Raw genomic sequence first — 19,550 nt, forward strand, 5'->3', positions numbered from 1 at the left:
GTAACATGTCAGATTTCAATGTAAAAATTTGATGTGTCCACATTGCGTTGCCTGTCGCGGGCATTAGTCCTACCCACATAAGTGAGGTACCATTTTGATTGGAGGCTTGGGGAACACAGAATAGAAGAACAAGTGTTATTGCCCATTGTCTTTCTCTACATTTTTTCCTTCCAAATGTAAGTCAGTGTGTAAAAAAGACATCTATTTGAGCAATGCCCTGTGATTCACATGCTAGTATGGGCACCCCGGAATTCAGAGATGTGAATATAACCACTGCTTCTCAACACCTTTTTTTTGTGCCCATTTTGGAAATACAAATGTTTTCTTGATACATATTTTTCACTCACTATATTTCACCAAATGAATCGCTGTACAGTTGGTATACAATGAAAACACATTGCAGGTGCAACTCCTTTTTTGCCTCTGGGTACCTATGGTTCTTGATGAACCTATGAGCCCTATATATACCCACAACCAGAAGAGTCCAGTAGATGTAATGGTATATTACTTTTGAAAATATGACATGGCAGGTAAAAGTTAGAGTAAAACATGGAGAAAAATTGCTTTTTTTCACCTGAATTTCAATTTCTTTTTTTTATTTCAGCTGTTATTGTCTGTAGGAAAGCCTTGTAGGATCAACACAAATGACCCCTTGCTCAATTTAGAATTTTACTTTTCACAACTGTTTAGCTGTCTGATATCCAGCACTGGTTTCACACCAATTTCTGTCACTAACTGGAAGGAGGCTAAAAGCACAAAAAAATAGTAAAAATGGGATATGTCCCAGTAAAATGCCAAAGTTGTGCTGAAAAATGTGTTCTTCTGATTCAAGTCTGCCTGCTCATGAAAGCTGGGAAGATGGTGATTGTAGCACCACAGACCCTTTGTTGGTGCCATTTTCAGAGAAGAAAAAACATGCTTTTTTCTGCAGCCCTTTTTTCTCATTTTTCAGGAAAAAACACTATTTTAGCGGTATTTTGGCTAATTTCTTGGTCTCCTCCAGGGAAACCCAAAAATTCTGGGTGACTTTAGAATCCCTAGGATGTTGGAAAAAAGGACACAAATTTGGCGTGGATAGCTTATGTAGACAAAACGTTATGAAAGCCTAAGCGTGAACTACCCTAAATAGCCAACAAAGGGCTCAGCACTGGGGTGACGGGAAAGGGGGAGGCCAAGCAGCTAACGGGTTAGTTCAGCTATACAACAATTTTACATCAAAAGTCACCAACCACATTTTTATCTTGGTCACAAACAAGGTATTCAAACATATTCAATATGTCAGTAGTATCACACATAAACAAATATTTATCAGTATGTCCTTTCTGGAGCAGATTTTTGAAAGCAATTATCTCCTCCTTTGTTAAACTGTATTTGCTGACTCTTTTGTCCGTGGCTTAAGCCCAATGTTGCATGAAAAATCTGGTGCTCTACCCAAATCATCATTATCCCCTTCATACTGATATTATTATCATGGTAGATTGACATTACTGCACAGATATCCTTTATTAGTGATACAGATAATGCAGTCAATTTAGGTAATGGGAACAATTTCACCAATCTTTTTCAACTATTCTCACTGAATCCATGATTCTATGCTGCAACAGATAAAGCACCATGTTTATTTCCCAAAGGATTGAGCCATGATCTTTGATGTGAAGGCAGATTTGAAGGAAACTTTTATTCACTTAACTGGTGTACCCATGAAGTAGCAGCCTTTTAATGTACACGTGTGCTGTTCATACCACCCAAGAAACATTATAAGGACACCATAACAGGAAATACTTTCACAGAATGTATGTTCCATTTGTGTACGATGCCAGTAAGTGCATCACCACTGTACAAGTTTTCATGGATCCACTCATGATTCAAAGATGCTATGGAGTATCAGAGGATCGCAGAACCTATGACTAGTAGATAGGGTGATAGAAACATGACTTTGTAACTTATGTAACTGACAACAAAAGATGTGTAAACATCGTATGCACAATGTCCCAAAAGTCATGACAGTAGTGGCACAATTACATAGTCCACCATCCACTATGTGTGCTGCCAATGGTGAACACTTCCTATAACCATTTCATCATGGTCTCACAATGGCAAGGGACATGACAACCAGGTGTGGAAGTCCATTGGTGTTGATGCCATGAAGTCTGTCTACCTCCATGTCATCCGCTACCCGATTATCTATAGGAATTTCACAACGTACCAAATTACACACTGAATGTGTCTGTCTTGGAATTTCTGCCAGCAAAATTTCCACCATGCAGTTGCTTTGCCAATTCTTTGAAGAAATGGCTGATAGGCCATTCCTAAGCAAACTGAGCAGCTGCTAAGGATGTACAGCGCCGTCTACTGATCCGGTACTTCACTTTATTGTAACAAAGCAGAGGATGGTCAGAATAGGGCTTCTAACTTCACCCGGGTAGAAGTGGAGCTTGTGGCAGAATGTGCCCTGAAGTACCGCCATCGCTAAGCATGACTTAAAGAGATAACAATGGCTAACTAGCTTTGCCTGCTTCTTATGTTCCCCTATGTAATCCTCACAACGGGGAGCATTTACAGCCTGGGTGGTATTAGTGGCACCTCAACGTGTTCACCTAAGGTCCCTCCTCACTGTCTGCGCCACCTGCACCACTTTACCCCTGTATGCCTTATCGAGTACCTTCCCTTCCCCATGTTCACGCCCCTTCCCTGTTTGCGCTTTTTGTCATTATATGTGGACATCCATTTCCAAATAATGATTCACCATAAATATTGCAGACAACACATCTTGTTTTCAGGGGATGGGTTCAGGACAAGTCTAATTTCCAATTTTAGATGCTACATAGTTCAGGAAGACCACATATTTCTTTGGTATGTCTCTACGACAGCTGTTAATAATTGTGTTATTGTTTAAGGGGCAGAACGATAGGAGGGATCTCATAGAATGCACAAGCTCTCAATGTATTTGTGTTGACAATGGAGTTCATGCAGCATTGTTGTGTCAGCTGACCACGAAGATAAACTGGTTGAAGGGCAGAATATGGATAAAGAAAATATTGCCTGACATGAATATTTTAGCCTAATTAGCACTTACAAGAATAATACTCCACTGGGTGTAGATTTTGTATTATTAAATCCATGTTAATTCGTTTTAAGGGCACAATATTTTTGTCAGGCAATTTTAGGGCAAAATATTCTGGTACTACGCAGATGGGGATTTCAGTATTTACATGGAATGATAAAAATTAATGAAACTTTAACTTGCTCAGGAAGTCAGTGTTTTGTTATGCTACATGCTTTTTCAGAGACATTCTTTAGTAGATTAGAATGGTGAAATTATTGCTGAATGCATCTTATTTTCAGGTATATCTTGCAGAGCTGAGCAAGGAACAATCAGCAATGATGTCGCGGTGAGGGCACGTGCCACCGGAGTCTGATGTTTCTGGAGTTACATCAAAGGGACTGATCAGTGCAACGGACAGAGTGTTATGGACATGGGTGTCACCACAGGGACAGAATGTACATCAGAGGAGGAAGAGTCATCTGCCCCTAGCCAGCCCCTTATGTCAACTGCAAATGAGCTATTTACTGCACCAGGTACAACTGCCTCTCCTCCACCCCTCCTGACCAGTACCGAGCTGTGTAACACTGGGCTGGAGTTCCCTTTGCATCTAACAGCTCTCAACCTACAGAAAACAAACCCACCCCTCCTTGCATTCCAGATGAGCTTCAACAAGCTAGATGACAATGGTGCTCGAGAAAATGGGCCCATGGCTACCATACAGGAGACTACCATTACTCCAAAACAGGTACTGGCGAATATTTCTGATCTTCTGGAAAACATCCGTTATTTTAATTCTGATCAGTAGAATGGCCTCCTGTAATGCATGGGTGATGCATCTAACCTCAATCCTTATATCCTCACCCAAGGCTCCTTCCTCTCCTCTCCACTGTTACCCCTTTCTCTTCCGAGGTGGAAGGGAGCCCTCCTTTGCTGAGCAGTGGTCCTTAACCCGGGGAGGGGGGCGTGGGAGGGTAGAAATGATTTGCAGACATTATACCATGTTTTTGTTGGAAGTCCCCTTAGTATACTCCTCTAAATGAGACTTTAAAAAAGCCTTTTCCTTAGACCTACCATACCCAACCCCAATCCTCTGTCTGAGCCCAACCTTCTCTGGTCTTCCATTCTCAGCTCCATGTGCTATGTGTGAAATTGTGTGTACCTCATACCAGCACCACTGGCAGCCTTCCACCTTTGTCCAGTTTTTATTGTCGATCAGCATTTTATTTCTATCCAGAATATCAATTAATAATTATCAATATACCGCCAAATTACCTAGATGTCTAGTTTCAACAGTGAATCTGTAATGAACCATGTGTAATTTACCTCGAGGATATTTTATTTTTCGATATTCTTGGGATGGTATTTATGCATATCGATTATATATCTAGATAATTGACCTACAACCCTCTTTTCTTGTTTCCCAACCTTTGTAAACATCTGTGCTTCGGTAACAAGAATGTACTGGCAAGCAACTATTACATTATGCAAAATATTCGCCGTCCCGCAGGTCTAGGTTTATACTTTATCAATATATTTTCAAACACATAGTGACAACTTGATGGAATATATTTCTACTTTTAATGAATTTGTTTCCTTTCCAACTTCATTCATTTTTAAAACGCCAAAGAATAGTTTACCTCAACTCATCATCAAAACCAGAGCTACATCCCTTTTGCCACTTTTATATAAAGGTTTTATGTATTTCTTTCACAGCGCGCAGTAAATTCTAAAACTGACACTTCCTAATACTTTATAAATAGTGTCCAAGCTACGAAACAATGTAAAGATCCATTATTGGCCACGGTAAAACCTTCCGCAGACTGTGGTAGGAATGGATAGAAATCACAATGCTATCTGCTTCTATTGCCCTCGAGTCCGTTACTAAATTGCACAGATGAACTGTTTGGTCACATACCCTTTTGTGTAGTGTGCTTTACGAGTTTAATGTCAATTATTTCACTAGCACAAAAGAGCATTGTATGCAAATGCTAAATTGCAAATTATGAGCGCTTCTTGAAGCGAGCACTGTTTTGACATTATTATCTCAATGTTTGCCTAAAATCGTCTAGGTTATGAGCACACGTGGAATAAGTGAATGTTGTGAGTCACTGTCTCCTCTCAGTTTTTCTTGCCACATAGCTTAGAGGCGCAATTATCAGATGTATCCATGCATGAATCAATCATGTATCTAATTCCAGACAAGTCAGTTAGTCAGCTGATTTTTGGCATTCTAAGTGGGACAAATCATTTGATGATTCTCTCACAGCAACAATATTAAGATTAAAATATATCACACTCTGCTGCCGGTGATGTTTCAGTTCACCATGATTCTTCTCATTAAAGTTTACCTTAATAGAAAAAGATGTTCAAAGCATCGCGCTATGTGAGAATAATATAATTTTAATAACAGCACGTATACTAGACTTGTTATTGAATCAAGTAGGTCATACGGTGCGGGCAATCTTTAAAGTCCCTATTTTTCATCTCAGATGGAATTCTCTCCTTCGATTAAGCAAATAGTGTAGATTTTGTGTAAATCCTTAGACACCGATGGATGCTACCTAACAGGGTGCACGTTAGCTTAATCTAAACGTCAGTATTTCTGTGGGATAATACTTTCACGCTATGTCCAGTGTACGAATTTTATTTACTAAAACTCAACTTCCAAATATCACCTAAAACGTAATATTTTAATACATTTTGCTAAAAGTCTGCTATATGAGTGGCTCTGGAGAGATTCTAACTTATTCTATTTAGTTATGTTTTCCTTTCAAATTATTGAGGTTTTTCTCACCTTGGAGTAGAGTCCTTTGCACAATAACTAATTGTGTATTGTACTGGATAATCGAGCTTTAAATACCATTCTATTTTTAGTCAGAATGTCGTCTACCTCAATATTGTGAAGTTAAGTACACATAGATAAGCACAGATTTTCAGTTTTGAACTCTACAGAAATGTACCTTTCAGATAGTCTATGAATTATCTTTCCCATGCCTATGAGCTGCCTCAGTGAGGTCAGCGGAATGGGCTGAATGTGTCCAAAGTCTGAGAGGGGAGCCATGGTGGGACGATTGGGATGTGGGCGAGGGATGAACAGCTATTGTAACTACCCAGTGTCTCTGGCCAGGCGACTGTGAGACAGGAATATATGTGAGATGATACTGCTGCAGATTGTTCGAAATGGGGTTTATGGTTGGCTAGGGTATACACCTCAGCCAGGCAGAACTTACCCACTCTAGTCAGGGCAAGGGAGTTACATGTCCAAGATAACGCCTGCTCACCCCCTTGGTAGCTTGGCACGAGCAGTCAGGCTTATCCCAGAGGCAATGTGTAAAGTGTTTGCACAACACACACACCACATGTGGCACAATATCCCCACCACAAAGGAAACACAACACCAGAATATATGAAAATATACTGTATTGTACACAGCTTAATTATTAGACCAAACATCACATATCAGTACTATCCTGCTACCTTAGCAGTTGTCAGAATGTAACACATTAGTTACTCAGCAAATTAGCGGTAGTCATACATAACACACAGGTTACTCAGTATTCTGCAACATAAGCAGTAGTCAGGAAACATGTTATTACACCAAAGCACTTGACATAAGAATATAATAAAAATGCCCATCATAGGAACATTAGAAAATATATGGCCAGTTAGAAAAACATATTAGCTAGCATGCCCATAAAGGGAACATTTTCATATGCACACAAAAACATCTTGAAACAGGTAGGCAATATATATTAATTTGCAAAGTCTTTAGAAAGAACTCTAGATTAGGAACATATTGGCCCTCTAGGGAATACCTGGAAATGATGAGGCAGTCACCTTCCGGGCCTAGAAGACAAAGAAGAAAGGGGCCCCCAGTGCTCCTCTGCACACGTGGGGGCCTCCTTAAAATCCTGGGGAAGAGGGGGGCGGCATGCACTCCCTCTGCACTACTGATGGGCCCCTCCTGGGGCCTGCAATCACTGGGTGCCCCCCCAGGCCTCAACCGGCCCTCACGTGGGGGGGCCAAGGTCACGCAATACTTTTATGGAGGAGGGGGCGCCACGCACCCCCTTTGATTCAAGGGCAGGCTGCTCCTGGGACCTGTGAACGCTGTACGCCCCCCCACCTGGCCTTGACAGGCCCTCCACCAAGGGGGGAGCCAAAAAATCCAAACTGGCCCACACAAGGGCCAAATCCAAGGACCGGTGGCGCAGGGGGCCTCTGGTGAGGATTCTGCCCCACCCATGGTCCAAGAAGAGCAGGACAGACTCGTTGGGGCTGGAGGGAACCTCTGATGAGGTTTCCTTCCCCCGCCCGGCATCCAGTTGTACATGCGGCCCGCCAGGCCGTAGAAGAATAGGCAGGCACCAAAGTCGGTGCCTGCCAGTGCCCTGGGGGCACTCCACAGAGCACGCTACTCCCCGGAGGCACGACAGGAGCAATCGCGCTCCGAATTTGGAACCAAGGATACATCGGGTGCCCCGGGGGCAGGAGGAGGAGCCCGCCAGCTCCTCTCTCTTTCGGCAAGTGCCCTGGGGCTGAAATTGCAGCACGCTCCAACACGCTTCAGTGATTCACGGGGCCCGGCTGCGGCAGTGATTTCCTTTTGATAAAAATAAAAGATGAATACGCGGTTAGCAGCACGAAGCCCCAGAAAGAGGAAAGTGCGTTCCAGCGCTAAGGAAATCCCCTAAGGAGGGCTTTCCAAAGTGCTTAGTTTTCTAACCAGGTGAAGCACCCCTCGTGCTTCAGGGTAAAAATGCAGGGGTCAGGGGCCACCGCGCCCTGCCCCTGGGGAGCCAAGTTTACTAGAAAAGGCCCACAGGCGGAGGGCCCAACAACAGGCCAGCTCAAGGAATGTGCAGCAAGAGGAAAGTCCTCTGCAGTGACCAAGCAGGTCACAGGTCAGACCAGCAGCAGTAGTCCATGGGGGTTCCTGGTGAGTTCTTCCAGCATTTCTGTGTCCAACTCAAAGATGATTAAGAGTGTCCAAATTGTGGGGAAAATTCCCCTATACTTATACTCAGTCCATACCATGTTTTGCAATGGTAGGGAGAGGAGGTTCCAGCCAGTTACAACTGGTTCTGGGAGAGCCCCCTCTCTCCTTTCACCACAGACTCCAAACATCAGTGGGTGGTAAACGACCCTATTGTGTGAGGCCAGCGCACAGCCTTTACAAATGTAGGTGTGCCCCGCCTCTCCCTTCTCTCAGCCCAGGAAGACTATTCAGTATTCAGATGCACCTCTGTGACACCTCCACCCTCCCTGTGTACAGGCTGTCTGAAAAGTATGCACAAAGCCCCAACTGTCACTCTGCCCAGACGTGGATTGGAGTCAAGCTGCAAAACACCAGAGTCATAAGCACAGATAAATGCGCACTTTCTAGAAGTGGCATTTCTGTGATAGTAATAAAAAAGACACCTACACCAGTAAGCAGCATTTATCATCACCATCACAACCATACCAAACACGCCTACGCTAACCCTCATAAATCAGACAATACCCCTTACACATAAGGCAGGGCATTTCTAATGCAATCCTATTAGAAGGCAGCACTCACAGCAGTGAGACACCATGTTAGGCTGTTTGTCACTAGCAGGACAGGCCACACAACCTGGCACATGTCTTGCCTTCTACATACATGGCACCCTGTCCATAGGGCTAGCTAAGGCGTACCATAGGAGTGACTTACATGTAGTAAAAGGAGAGTTCTGGGCCTGGCAAGTAAATTTATATGCCAGGTTCCTGTGGCAGAAAATTACGCGCACAGGCCCTGCGCTAGCAGGCCTGAGACAGGTTTGAAGTCTACTTCAGTGGGTGTTGCAAGCAGCGCTGCAGGCCCACTAGTAGTATTTAATTTACAGGCCCTGGGTATAGAGATACCACTGTACAAGGGACTTATAGATAAATTAAATATGCCAATTAGGTATAAACCAATCATACCAACTTTAGATGGGAGATTACCTGCACTGTAGCACTGGTCAGCAGTGATAAAGTGCTCAGAGTCTTAGAGCCAACAGCGAGAGGTCAGAAAAACCAGGAGGAAGGAGGCAAAAAGACTGGGGATGACCCTGCGTAAGGAAAAAACTCCAACACAGATCAAGTGCACATAACTTGAACAGCTACCCATCTGCCATATGCCTTGTAAGTTCGCTGACAGAATATATGTCATTCTCAGTTTAGCTATTTGGTGTGTCTGCTTACCATTCACGTGTATCACCTTGATTGTCTGTCACTGCTCTGATGTACACAGTCTCAGAGGCTACAATCTGGATACTGTTGTGTTTTTTATTTGGGAACTGGTTCTTAGATATGTTGCAAGCAGTGCTTAATTTGTGCATTTTGTTTCCGGTGCTGAGCACCGACACTTATTTTTGAGGGCCGGGGCTTATTCTTCTGCCTCAAGCCTTTGCTGAGAGCTAAAGACACATATGGGACAGACGGAGGGAGAGAAAAACGAAAAAGCGTCACAAAGGGAGAAAGTAGAAAGTTGCAAGAGTGAGCTGAAGGGGCAGGGATTGGCTTTATATGGATTGAAGAGGCCCGAGATGGCTTCAGGATTATGCCGCCTCAGTATTTCGTGTTCAAACATTTAATTGCTGCAGCCGCAAATTTAAGAGGAGGGCTTTGGGCTCCAGCACCTTTTTACTTACAAATTAAGTACTGGTTGCAGGGACCTGTGATTCATCTCCCACATGTGAACTGCAGGCCTCGTCGTCACCCCCAGAGTGAGCCCTGGGCAAGTCCAATTCCTCCTCCTTCTCTTCCTTCATGGTGACATTTTCAGCAGATTGTGCACTAGGTGGACCAACCGTTGTGAGACTGGTGCCTGGAATAGTTGCTTGTGTCACAGTGGCAGAAGATGTGGTTTCAGATTAGGTGTTAGGTGGTCATCTGCAGTACAGTTGCTGCGGTGGGGGAAGATGTGTGCGTGGTCACTAGCAATATGATAAATATTCCCGGAGGTGCTCTGGGAGAAAGGACATTGTCAACATGCTGGTGGTGTCTGGAGGGTGGTTGCTGGGTAGCTGGTGGGACAGTCTTTTCAGCACATCCAATTACACTGGAAGCTGTGCCTTCAGCACTGTAAGTGGTGTACACTGGTGTACCTGAAGAGCTAGTGGATAAGTGCAATGTTCTGCGTGTGGGTCTGTGGGTGGAGTACCACGGCTTGTTGAGGACACATCATTGTTCTCAGGGGCATGTGGCAGTACAGTTGGGTTGGAGTTGACTACAAATATGACACTGACATCTAATAGCATATAACCTCTATGACCTGAGCGTGGACCAATCATAAGACTTCTTTCAAACTATGTAACTGATCATGAGTTGCAAAGTAGATGCACGGAGAGAAGTCCACACCCGGAATAAAGTGTATTGTGCACAATTTCACCTCTATTATCTTGTCAAAACAACAAAATAATTCAATATCAGCAATTAGTATGAAGGTGCAGACATTATGGGGGTCATTCTGACCCTGGCGGCCGGTGACCGCCAGGGTCACCGACCACGGGAGCACCGCCAACAGGCTGGCGGTGCTCCCAAGGGCATTCTGACCGCGGCGGTTCAGCCGCGGTCAGAAAGGGTAAACCCGCGGTCTCCCGCCGGTTTACCGCTGCCCCATTGAATCCTCCATCGCCATGGGGATTCAGACACCCCCTACCGCCATCCTGTTCATGGCGGGAAACCCGCCATGAACAGGATGGCGGTAGGGGGTGCTGCGGGGCCCCTGGGGGCCCCTGCAGTGCCCATGCCAATGGCATGGGCACTGCAGGGGCCCCCGTAAGAGGGCCCCACAAAGTATTTCAGTGTCTGCTTTGCAGACACTGAAATACGCGACGGGTGCAACTGCACCCGTCGCACCCCTGCAACTACGCCGGCTCAATTCTGAGCCGGCGTCCACGTTGCAGGGGCATTTCCGCTGGGCCGGCGGGCGCTCTTTTGGAGAGCGCCCGCCGGCCCAGCGGAAATGTTTGAATGGCCGCCACGGTCTTTTGACCGCGGTGCGGTCATTTGTCGGCGGTACCTTGGTGGACGGCCTCCGCCGTCCGCCAAGGTCTGAATGACCCCCAATGTGTCAGTATGTGTCTTTCAACATTATGGGCCTATTTTATGGCCATGAGTTTCATTTGTGTTTGCATGCAGCACTTAGCCCCAGTTACAACAAATGTTGTGGTGGGGGTACATTGAAATCAAGGGATATATGATGGTGTGGAGTTTTATCTCCAAAGCACTCCTGCCAACACGTTACTGGGGCCAATAGTTTTTACTCTAGTGCCCTTTCCATGCAATGCCCTTACTGGATTTCACTGCACCTGGAGAATCTGTCTGCTCCGGTCAATTAATTGTTTTAGTCAAGCATTAAATATAAGACGCACATTATCACTCCTCCTGGCTTGAAAACAGATGTAAAATAAGCTATTGATTCCTTTTGTCAATTTAATTCAATTATGTGTTCATGTTTATAATTGTCAGTGCAGAATTTACGCATTCTCAACTTGCATCCAATACTAGCTGTAATGCATTGAATGGTACTGGTGTAATCAAATGTATAAGGCACTGTAGCCTGAAGCGTGTTGTTTGCCCATATACATATTTATATTGTACGTATATGCAAAGACTCAATAGTTTTCTCAATGACACCTGTCTCTCGTTCACCTTCAATGCCCTCTTTGCTTGTGGCATTGATGATGCTGCATACACCTTGTCAGGCCCAACTATGACGCTAGCCCATCTCCAGTTTCTAGATTTCCACACTGGTTTGCAATAAACAAGTCCTGGAATATTTGTCCCGAACTTCAAAAGTGTGTGAAAGCTAGGAAGCCGCATTGGCATTTTGAGGAACAGAATGCCTGACCTGTCCTCCGAATTTATCACTTGTTTTCTCCATGAGGTGGCCCATGAGACTCAGCTCCTCTTTGACTACTTCTTTAACGAGTACTTGAAATTCACTCTCCCTGAATTTCAATTTCCTCAGGTATTCACAGAACATCATGGATCACTATTGTTTTGTATCTTTAAAATGCAAGCCTAACTATTACATCCCTATAACCTCTGGTTTTTTTAAGTGAACGTCTATGTTCATTTTTGATTCTATTTCTTAACTATAGCGTCCCTGTAACCCTTGTTTTTTTCAATAAAGTTCTATGTTTTTTAAAGTAAAGTAACTGTATTACTATATGTTAATCCAACAACCTCTCATATCCACCATGTACCCTAAAAAGACCGTACCACCCAAAAGCTCATACCTACCCTAAACCCTAAATACACCTTAAAACCCCAAAAAACATATCCACCCTGAACCCTAAAAATTCCCTTGCAACCATATCCACCCTATACCCTAAACATACCTTTGACAGCCATACCCATCCTAACCCTTAAAATCCCCTTGCCACCAAAAAGAAAAAATACCTACCCTCAACCCAAAAATTGCCCTGCTGTCTAAAAACCCATACCAACCCTAAAAATTCCTTTACCACCCAAAAACCCATACACACTCTAACACCTACATTTGTCCTTACCACCCAAAAACCCATCCCCAACCTAAACCCTAAAAGATTCCTTACCACCCCCAAAACCCATCCCCACCCTAAACCCTTATATTACACTTGCCACTCAAAAACCCATACCCACCCTAAACCCTAAAAGTACACTTGCCACTCAAAAATCCATGCCCACTCCAAACCCTAAACCTACCCTTGCCACCCAAAAACCATGCCTACCCTAAACAATACCATTATCCTTGCCACCCAACAACCCGCACTCACCCTAAAATTTAAAATTACCCTTTTCACACAAAAACTCTAGCCACCCTAAACCCTAAAAAATCCCTTGCTACCCATAAACCCATACCCACCCTAAACCCTAAAATTGCCATTGCCATCCAAAACACCCATACCCACCCTAAAAAGTGAAAAACCTCTTGCCACCCAAAAACCCAACCCACTCTAAACCCTAAAAAAATCATTCACCACCCAAAAACCCATCCCCACCCTAAACCCTAAAAATTACTTTTCCCTTCTATATCTATATCTATATATATCCAGCTTTGTATTGAAAAATAGTTTTTTACATGCCTATATCTTTGGCGCCAGTTGACAATTATTCACAATTATTTTAAAAAAATGTGATGCTCACAGGAGCTGCTGTCTAGAAAGTTTTGGGGTCATCTGTCAAGCAAGGGCTGCAAAAAAGGGAGGGTCCCCATTCATTTTTCCATAGGGGTTTTGAACAGTGATAGCACCTGAACCACTGGACAGAATTACACCAAATTTGGCAGAAAGGTAACTCTTGGTCCAGAAGGCCACCTTTTTGGTATTTAATGTAAATCTGTTCAGTCATTTTTAAGTACTTAAAGAGAAAAAAAATGTGTGTATATAGGGGCATGAAGGCTTCGCCAGCTTTCCTGATCTCATGATTGGCTGCCAACACTTCAACAAGGAAGTTCAGCCGAGTCCCTGAAAAAATGATGAAAAAAAAAACAAAAGGGGGCAGGGTAGAATAACCCTGAACCCTTAGCTCTGCCGCTGGGATCCCAGAAGGACAAGGGTCCCACAGAGCAAAAAAGCATGTAAAAAAAAAATCAGTGGGAATCATGGATCTGTGGACCCACCCAAAAAAAAAAAAAAAAGCCAAGTGTGGGCTTCCGCACTTGTTTTAATAAAGTCCCCGGGTGGGCCAGGACCTGAGGGCATTTACTATTTGACTGGGGAGGCTGCATCTCCAGGGACCGTCACCTACCCAGGGCTTTAAAGAAATATGATGTGGTGGCTGTGCGGAACCCCCATAACCCTGGGGACCGCCACCTCCTTGGAACTTAAAAGAAATATGATGCGAGGGCTGCGTGGCCCCCCTGCAGTCCTGGAGACCGCCACCTCCCTGAATCAGAAAGGGAATATAAGGTGGGGAGCCCTGGGGGCTTTTAACAAATATGATATGAAGGGTGCAAGGCCCCCCGCAGCCCTGGGGACTGACATTCTGCATGGGGCTATCAATGAATACAGTGCAGGGGTACCATGCAACCCCCCCAGTCCACGAGTCCACCACCTCCCTGGGTTACAATAAAAGAGTAAAGAGAGGTCAGTTTTGGATTCTTATTCCTAGGGACCACCAACTCCCAGGGACAATGCTGTTGGAGGGGAGCCGCGTGGCCCCCCTTGAAGATCCAATAATGGCCCTGGGGACCACCACCCCCCAGGGCCAGCTTCTGTTATGTCCCGGGGTGCCCACCCCAGAACATAGATGTTTGCTTTTGCTTGGTGGGAGCTGACAGCTCCTACCAAGCAAAAGCATTAAAGTCCGCTAATTGACAACAAGAGATGTTAAACAGCTCCTGCAGTCAGAATGCAAAGTTCTCATCTGTTTCCCTGCACACAAATATGGGTGTAGGGAAACCGATGAAAACATTGCTACATTTTAGAAAATAGATTATTGGTAAGGGCAGGTAAGTACCAACACTTAGCAATGGGCCACAAACACCTACTAGCTTCAGTCAAGGCTTCAATAAATTAATCCTGGCTCAGCACTTGGTAGCTTGGCAACGGGCTAAATGTGTAAAGCATTTAATATCAGTAAAACAGTAAATAATAAAAACACAAAATACAATAAAAATACAACACCAATTTATAAAAATAGATTATATTTTTAGTTTTAAAATGACACTAAATGGACAAAAGTACAATAAAGGGAACTAGAGATGTGAATTTTTAAAGAGCAAATGTTTCAAGCGATTAGAAATCAAAAGTACCAATCTGAACATCTAGCTGCACTCGGCAAGGGCAAAGTCAAAAGTTGAGGCTGACCTTGATGGAGCCCGCTCGGTTACACTGAGCATGTGGCCTAGGTCAAAGTTTTACCTTCACACAAATTTTTGAAGACTTCTCACTGAACGGGATGAAGTCACAAGTTGAGGCTGACCTCGCTGCAGCCCTTTTTTGGATAATCGTTGTGGGAGACCTCAGTCAAGTGTGCTACGTTCGGACTTGAAAACTTTTTGGGGATGGAAATCTTCATCCGGGACCAAGTCAAAAGTTGAAGCCAACCTCGATGGAGCCCTCCTTGTATACACTGCGCAGGAAGCCTTGGTCAAACTTTTACCCTCAGACTTAGAAACCTATCTGTAGATTTTTATTCCCTGAAATCGGATGACCCTTCTCAGCATGCCGATTTCAATGTGACATCATTGGATTGCCTATTCATGAGCCCCCGGTGAAATCCTGGAAGTCTAAAGCTCTGGAGCTTTTCATCGGGACAATCCTGCAAGTCAGGCCGGGTGGGGATCACTGTCTATGTTGGCTAGCTTTAATCAAATCGTTGGGTCGGTCTACTTATGGAGCTTTTTTCCAAAGTTGTTCCAAACTTCTCCAAACTTATGGAAATTCTTCCAGAAGTACTTTTAAGGTCCTATAGGAGTCCACAACTCACCCCTAGGTTCCAAAAGCTCTGAGTTGGTCCTTGGAGATTAGGAATCCAACTCCCAGAATGCACCTTGTTCAAATCCTTACATGACCACTGGTCTGTGGTCAGCTGGTTAATTGTTGTAGGGCTTTATGAAGGGGACTCTGGTTAGTTCTTTTCTACCTGCAGCTTACAGGGAGTTTCTTCTTGAAGTAGCAGAGGCCAGGTAAAGTCATTTTCTTGGTGAAGCCCAAAGTGTTTAGCTGGTGCAGTCCTTTTGAGTGCAGTGTCCAGGTGAAGGCCTGGGGTACAGCAGGGCAGTCCTTCTTCTTCTTGTCTTCTTCTTGTCATGTTCCAATAGGGATCTGAAGTGTGGGGGAGTTCTGCCAATTCTATCCTTGCCCTGGGGTGGAAAGCAGGGGGTGCACCTGTACAATCATGTGCAGCCACCACCCCCTTGAGTGACCTCTTCCTGGGAAGTGTGGCAAAAATCTATCCCAGGAAGCAACATTCCTCCAAAATCCAAGATGGCAAAAATGCAAGTGTTTATATCTGGCCGAGCCCACCCACTTATGTGGCTAACTTTCCCTTAACACATCCCTTCTAGCCCTCCCTTAATATAATCAGAGGGTATCTGGTTGCCTGGGGCTTCAGAAAGTGGGGAAGGTCCTGTTGCTGTCCCAAATGTCCTTCCCTTCTTTGAAGTCCAGTTTGGCTGCTCTCCTCGCATCCTGTTCTGTCATCTGCTGAGGCAGATCTTCTCCCACCAGATGCTTTCTTTGTTGCAGCCCAGTCCACTCCACACCTTATCAAGACAGCCTGGCTCAGGCTGCTGGGGGTTACCAACCAGAGAAGGGCACTACAGAGCTGAAGTTGGTAACTTTGAGCAACAGTTCTAAAAACCTTTCCAGGTACAAGTTATATTAAATTCAACAGTGGCAAGTTGTTGATTCATTAGAACTTTTAATTTGATACTAAACTTGCTATATTTAGCTCCTTCCCATGAAAAATAAGACTTTATTAATTTAAAATAAAGTCTCTGCATTTTAGCCTATGGAGCCCGTTCACTACAATGCAGAAAAACAAATTTGGCTATTTTTCCCTCACCATGGCTTATAAAACATCAAGATACACTGAGAAACAAATTAAACTGGATACTTTGTAGAAAAAGTTGTTGTTGCTGACTCTAATTAATAATAATGCATCTTTCGTTAAAATTGTCCAGAAGCATTTAGATTTTTTAGTCAAGCCCTGGTATTGTTAATGGACTGCTCCAATTTACTATCGATTCTTCAAAGTTAGCTTTTTATTTGTAATTGATTTTTTGGGCTTAATGTTGCTTCTGGCATCAGTTGATGATAGACTTTACTAAGAGAATGCAGAAGTGTTTTTATAAAAATGGCATCCATATTGCACAAGACCTTCAGGAAGAAACAGTACTTGCACATACCTTTAAAAATGGAAACAAATACCAATGTCGTAAAATACAAATTTTAAAATATTAACGCATCAATGCATGGGAATGATGTAAAAGGATCTTATTTTTTTTAAACTGAAAAATGTTTCAATCAGTACATTGAAATTAAATTTGGAGTTTTCATAGTGAAAGGCCTCTCGTGCATTACTATTTTTTGTTACTTTATGTTAGTTGCATTTGTGTACTGCATTCCCTCCATTTGGATGATCATAAAGCATGGTTGGATTTTGGGTGGACTTGGGGGACTTGAGATTGTTGTTAAGTGGATTTCAATTGGTCTGTTGATATTGTATTTTGGTGTGTTTGAATTGTTTAGGTTTTAGTCGTATGAGATAGTGACCGCAAAGGTTGGAGTAGAACAACAGGCCAGATTTACAAGGCCCTGGGGCCTTCTTGTACCACATTCTCTAGGAGGCAAGTTTCGCCACGCCACATTCACAAAGTGGCGTAATGCATGCATTGCACCACTTTGCGACCCATTGCACCACATTATGCCTACCTCAGGCATTATGTATGCAAAGGGGGCATTCTGGCATTAGGAGGCCTGCAAAGATAGAGCAGTGAAATCTACCAGATTTCACTGCACCATTTTTGGAGTCATTTTTAATGCTTGCTCAGAGCATGCTTTAAAATGACGCACCCTTTGAAATCAATGGGCCTTCTTCCAATTTGCTACACTGGCTTCAACATTTTTGACGCTAGTGCAGCAAAGCAACACAATAGCATCAGAATTTTTGATGCTATTGTTCTAAAGACCGCCATGGTGCATCATATTATAAATACAGCGCTTACATGGTGTTGTTAGGTGGAGCAAAGGTGACGGATGAAAAGTGGAACATCAGTACTGATGCGCCACTTTCCTGTAAATCTGTCTCAAAGTGTTTTAATTTTGTAATATATTGGATAGATGCCAGCTAATAATTTAATATGTACCTGTGAATGCCTTTGCCAAAAAGAACTGCTGCTCATTTTGAGTTGGTCCATTCTTTTAGTCCAGCCTTACACATAAACAACTTGGCTGAACTTCTATTCCATTAAAATTGGTAGTGAATTTCTATCAGAGAGTGCTGTAGTAGAACGTTTCAGTGAAACTATAAATGGAAAGTTAGCTTAAATAGCAGAGAAGCAAAAAGTAAGAAAGTGCCTCATTTTGAGTTTCCACCATTGTTTTTTGACTGGTGATGCTGTTTTATTTTATTCTGTGCATCGGGACACTGCCAAGAAGGCACCAGTGCACATGCTCTGACCCTTGAGTCATGGTGAATTGGCTAACATCTAGTTGGTATGTTTAGCTTTCCTGTGAGTTCATAGATTATGGTACCCAAAATAAATACACTCATAGCAGAGAAAGTTAAATGTGACCTATAAACCACAGCACTACTGTGCCATCCACTAATGTGACTAGTCAAACATAACTCCAGGCCCATCACTTTAGCCTTACTGCTGCAGTTGTGAAACCAGACCCCTGCCTGTTAAAATAAACCCTTTTGACAGGAAAAAAGCTCCCTTCTGAATAGCAATATGAATGCACTGTGGCCCACAATTTAAAGTTAACGATCTAACATCAACTAACACCCAAAAGCTTTTTTTCACTCTAGGAAAGATTGTTTGCAGTGTGGTACACTGGAACTGCCCCAAAAATGAGTAAGTTACCCCTAGGAACTTTTACCCTATTGGTTGGGGAGGGGCCAGGAGTCACCATCACCCACAAGCTAGTGCTGGGCATAACTGTGGCTTACCATGACACTCTCCTTAGAACACATTGGACCTGTGGAAAAACAAGAGAAAGACTGTGCCTGCTATTTGAGACCTGTGGGGAGATCTAAAGATCTGGAACTGCTTCTACATGTATTCAAGACAAAGAAGGAGACCCCAAGCATCATTTGGCTTGTCTCCTGTTTGAGTCTATATCCCAAGGTAAATAATCTTGAAAGGCGAAGGTGCCAAAGATATCCAGCTGGCAAGAGGAATTTGCTTTGCAGACATTTGAATGTCTCCCACTTAGACCTTTTCCCATCAAAACCAGCAGCTTGATCAGAACCTTGTTCAGCATCCTTTCCAAAATTATGGAGTCCTCACCGGATACAGCCTGCTACCTTGCCACACTGAAGGATTTTGAAAATATGAAATTCAGAAATAAGAATAAGTCAAAACGTAAAGCCTCCAACCAGGTCGAACCTAGCTGGTGTATCTGATCCACGCTCCATTATGGTCAGCCTGAAATCCTGTCCAGGTCCCAGTCTCCTGTGACCATTGACCCTTTTTTTCTCTATTTTATTTAAATCTTTCAAAATGTATATCTCCAGTTCCCCTTATTGGATTGTTTTTCATTTTGATGTCATTTGTTCATTAAATCATTCTCTATTTTTGAAAATTGGAGTTGGATTTTTAATTTGTTTTGCTTTTCAGCTTTTTAAATGTTTTCTGATTACTAAGTGTTTTACCCATTTTCTATAAGTGAAGTTTTTTTACCAGTTTCAGTTTATTTATTTATTATGTAACAGAACTCCACTGGACGTCCACATAAGATGATACATATTAATGAAAAACCGAAGAAAAAATAAAAGGATTAAACTTTCCTAGACATTTGCTTAAATTAATACAATGATGAAACACATAAAATAGTTAGAA

This window comes from Pleurodeles waltl, chromosome 12 (genome assembly GCF_031143425.1).
Source record: "Pleurodeles waltl isolate 20211129_DDA chromosome 12, aPleWal1.hap1.20221129, whole genome shotgun sequence".
Taxonomy (NCBI): Eukaryota; Metazoa; Chordata; class Amphibia; order Caudata; family Salamandridae; genus Pleurodeles; species Pleurodeles waltl.